General features: G+C 52.2%; 2 non-coding genes across 2 annotated transcripts; one reads left to right on the top strand and one right to left on the bottom strand.

The window, feature by feature from the left end:
• Positions 1-2817: 2817 nt before the first annotated feature.
• LOC138216680 (5S ribosomal RNA) lies at positions 2818-2936 on the top strand. The gene has a single exon (XR_011180392.1). It is a non-coding gene; the product is annotated as a 5S ribosomal RNA (ribosomal RNA).
• Positions 2937-3561: 625 nt separating this feature from the next.
• LOC138243519 (U1 spliceosomal RNA) lies at positions 3562-3724 on the bottom strand. The gene has a single exon (XR_011192174.1). It is a non-coding gene; the product is annotated as a U1 spliceosomal RNA (small nuclear RNA).
• Between the last annotated feature and the right edge of the window lie 961 nt (positions 3725-4685).

Genomic DNA, 4685 nt, shown 5'->3' with positions numbered 1-4685 from the left:
GGAGAGGATAGCACTCAGCTCTGTACTCTCTCTTCCCTCCTCATCAACTACACTTTCCATGACAGACTTGGAGCCTACCACTTTACTGAAAAAGAAGCGAGTACACTTCTCATTTTCTTCCAAGAACTGCACTCAGCTTCTTAACAGCACTCCTCGACTACTTTCTTCCGCTATGCTCCGGACATCCTTTTTTAAAAGGGTGATATCCTCGAGCACATCGAAGCCACTGTCTCGTGTAGAGACGCTGCAGCTGCCTCTGTTTCCTGGCTAGCACTCCTCTCTGTCTGGCAGCAGCCTTCCTTCCCTCAGCCATGAAAAAGGCCTTTGTCCTCACCTTCACCTCCTCCCACCACTCTCCTACTGACCCGTACAGACACTGCAAGGACAGCCACTGTGATAGTTTCTCCTTGTAGCGGGATACTACCCCCTCGTTCTCTAGCAGCTTTGTGTTGAGTTTCCAGAGGCCTGGGCCAAAGACAGTCCCGCCCTGGAGTTCCACTCTACACCCTAAAGCCTGATGATCTGAGAAGAAGACAGGCTGAAGAGTGACCCCAACAACTTTCACTCTCTCTGAGACAAAGCAATAGTCAATTCTGGAACTGCTATTCCTCCCTGACCATGTATATCCTGCTGTTGTGGGATATATACATCTATATGTGTCTGAGAGTTTAAAGTCTTGAACTAAGTTTTGCAGGGCCAGTGAGCTGGAATCCAATTTTATCGGAGAGCTAGACTGCCTGTCTGTGTGCTCTAAGATACAATTAAAATCCCCTCCCACTATCACGTCTGTGCTACATAACAATAGGGGGGAGAGTGCCTTGAGTAGCTCCACCCTTCCTCCCACGTCAGTAGGGCAATACACATTGATTAGCCGCAGGTTAACGGTCCCCCATTCCACATCCACACACAGCAAACTGCCATCTATGACCCTCTGAATACTTTTCAATGTGAATGCCCATCCTTTGAAAAGAATGGCCACGCCAGAGGCTCTGTTGTTATTGTCCCCTGACCAAACAGAAGGCCCTTTATCCCACCTATCTTCAAAGCTTTTATACCTCTCTTGATAGGCTAAAGCACACTCCTGCAACATCAACACATCTCCCTCTCTCTGCTGGAGGTAATCAAAGACAGACTGGCATTTAACTCTGTCATTGATACCTCTGGTGTTAAGAGAAATTATGTTTAGAACCATATTACATAAGAAAGTGGAACCAGTCTTTACAAAACACATTTCTCTTCTGTCTCACCTGTTACCTTCTTCTTTTTCTTTTTCTTCTTACCAATTTCCTGCCAGCCATCCTCTGAATGAGCCTTCATCAGGGTGGCAGCAGTAAAAGAGTTCACTGAGTCCATTTCAAGGAAGGGGGTAGAGGGAGGGGTGGAGGGGTTCCAGCTGTCCCCATCGCCATGCTCTCCTTCCTCCTCGCTCGGGGAGAAAACAGAGTCATTTTTCCTTTTCCTCAAGTCCAGCTCCTGGGAGCACTGAGGGGAAAGGGGTGCAGCCGATGCACCAGTCTCCTCTTCCCCCTCACCCACCAGCTGCTGCAGATCCTCCGTGATGGACTGGATGGAGGAGAGGAGGACATCTGTAGCACTTGCAGAGTCTGAGAAAAGCAGCTCCGCTGAATCCTGGGTATCCTCGCTGGACCCGCTCCACCGGGGGGCCCCACACTGGCCCTCGTTCTGAGGAGCAGGAGTGGGGGAGGGGTCCCCGCTGTTCTTGGGGGTTTTCAAACCCTCGTGCTTGTCTGGTGCAGTCTGCAGTTGTGGGGGCGTAGTGGATTTCTCCTCCACCGGCCCCGGAGCCACAGCAGGACTGATCCTGGCTGGAGGCAGAGAGTCTTTGTCCAACAAGGGTTCTTTGTTTGACTTGTTATTTGCTTTGGATTTTCGGGCCGGTTTGGCTGAAACAAGCACTGCCTCATCCTTTCTCATTTTGAGTTTATTGGCGTAGGCGTGAGGGCAGTTCTTAAAAACGTGTCCTTCCGAGCCACATAAATTGCACTTTGGCAGCATTGAACAGTCAGAGGCTAAATGTCCCTGTTTGCCACAGGTCTTGCAGCATTTCACAGTGCAGGACGATGCCAGGTGTCCCACTGATGGCGACACTCTGCTGCACAAACAGGCGCCGTCCTTCGGGGGAGGCGTAAAACCGAGGTCCCGACCCTCCTTGGCCATTAAGAAATCCCAGGGCGTCTCTCAAAAAGAGACGCCGGGGGTGTCACTCTGGTGTTAGTGTTCCCCTTTACCAATCAGTCGGGGTCTCCTCCTAATCCCCGTCTCATATGTAACAATCAATGACGAGGCCCCCCTGTCCCGCGATATTGTACTTGTCGCAAGAGACCGGGGGCAGAGCGCGAACGCGATCCCCCGCCCCCCACAAAGTGTGCGCTCCAGGTTCCCTCTCGGGGCTCTGCAACACAGCGGAAAGGCAGCGAGAAGGAGCCTCTTGCTCTGACGCCGCAAGGCCACAAGAGGGCGGAGGCGCTGCACGCCCGGCCGACGTGTTGGACTGGTGCGCTTTATGTGCTGAAATAAACACGCAAAAGCCCAGAAATGTTTTGAGTGCTGTGCACTGGAGGTTTTTGTCTTGTGAAGACTTGCCTTGTGCTCCTCTGTGCAGTTTGTTTGTTCTCCTCCAGTGCGGGACAAGCCAACACAAGGGAGCACATTCGCCAACATCCAGGTACGCAATGCGATTTGGAAAGCAGCTCCTTTCCAAAGAGTTGCACACGAATGATCCTTCAGTCATGCTCGGGGGGCACGGAGCCCCAGCCACACACAGCTTCAAGTAGCGAGTCAGGCGCCATGGCTTTCGCTTGCGGCCACACCACCCTGAATGTTCCTGATCTTGTCTGATCTCGGAAGCTAAGCAGGGTTGGGCCTGGTTAGTACTTGGATAGGAGACTGCCTGGGAATACCAGGTGCTGCAAGCTTTTGCTATCTCGGCCAGCAGGGGTCTCCATTGGTACCATAGGCTTTGGGAGGAAAACCTGGAGGATGGAAAGGTGATCTATAGCCTCATCTCTAGAGATGTTTTGTTGCTATGGCATGTGTGTGACCCATATAAAAAAAAAAACCCGTTTGTAAAACGAATATCGAAGCTGCCTCTAAATCTGCAAATGAAGATGAGTCGATAAACCACTTGTTTTTCGTATAACTATACATATATTCATTTATTACTGATTTCACTCATTGAGCACGGATACAATAGAGGTACAGCCATTCACTGTTTGACATGTCTGCACTGGTACAGAACCTAGCAATCAGAAAACGGGTGAAACTGTCTTGAGAATTAGCATACAGTACCGAGGTCCCCATGACCAAATAAAGGCTAACCTCGATAATCAGCCTAAATAATGCAGACTACAGCAAAATGACTGACTTTGAAAAGGGAATTAATGTCCGGAAGGAGTAGTGTAACCAGCTTGAAATGCTTCTCCGGACCTCTAACTAAAAGAAACCGGGAACCAGCAGTGGCATCGACTCCTTTTGAACTGGGATCCTATCGCAGCTCGTGGTGTCGTAACTTTTCCGTATCTGATATTGGACCAAGCACATCAGGGGAGAGCGCGAACGCAGTCCCCCACTACCAGAAATTATGCAGTCAAGATTCCCACATTTGGGGAATTCGCAGGGTCAGCACAGCCGGAGTGCAATGGCCGAGCCTCGCTCTGGGTGAACCTCCATCTTGATCAAGGTATCTCCCCTGCCAGGTAAGTATGAGCTGTACAAGCCCCTGCAAGCGGCTCGTACCCAGAAGCACAAATCGCGCAGCCTTGGCCAGCTCCTCGCCCCGCACACCACCGCTTCCTGCTGGGCCCACTCTTTCGCACACTCACACGCCACACTAATACTCAAAAGGGTGGGCAAAACGAGAAAACGAGCGCGGTGTTTCCTACACATCTGCAGTCGCCAATGCGCATTCGCAGCATGTCCCGGGACGCAATTCGGCCTCATTTGCATAACACCAGACCGGCAGATCGCTACGCAAGCTCGTGTCGTGCGCGCCTGCCACACACCGAACAAACACCAGAGCCTTTTCAGCAATTTCCAAAAAACGGGCCTGCTCGCCTGCCCACAAGACTCCGTCTCTTACCCGCTCTCTTCTGTGCTGTTCTCTCGGCACCGCTGCAGCGCACACAACTCCTGCAGCGCGGGGAGAAAGTTTCCACACTCCGCCGCAGGGAAGGCTCGCTCCGTGCGCACACGTCCTTTCAATGCCAGTTCAACAAGTGCTCCGCATTAGCAGCGTCGGGGCTCCGGCGTGTCGCACCTCACCTCACCTCGCACAGCCCCCTCCTTGTCTGGCGCTGGGCATGCCCCGCTCTCCTCCACCTTATCTTATCGCGTGTGACCACCGACAATGGCCACAAGGCTGGGGAATGGCACCTGTAAAGTGTTAATTGGGGCACAGGAACAGCCCGTCTCATCTCGGGGGCTGGCTTCAAAGACAATACAGCAAACACAGCGGGGCGGGGGAAGAAGACGACACGACACATGCAGGTACATTCAGCTCCGGCGGAAACGAGTCATTTGTCGGTCTTTTCAAGTGCTGGGAGCCGAGTAATCCTTCGCTTGTATCATTTCTCCCCGGTTACTAGATCTCACCCTGCCACTCATGACTGGGCTCACCCATGGCAGCTCAGCAGGTGTGAGCCTAGCCAGCACCCAGATGGGAGATT

Source organism: Lepisosteus oculatus, chromosome 14 (genome assembly GCF_040954835.1).
Source record: "Lepisosteus oculatus isolate fLepOcu1 chromosome 14, fLepOcu1.hap2, whole genome shotgun sequence".
NCBI lineage: Eukaryota > Metazoa > Chordata > Actinopteri > Semionotiformes > Lepisosteidae > Lepisosteus > Lepisosteus oculatus.
Note: the sequence above shows the minus strand (reverse complement) of the source record. Positions and strands in the feature narration are given on the sequence as shown.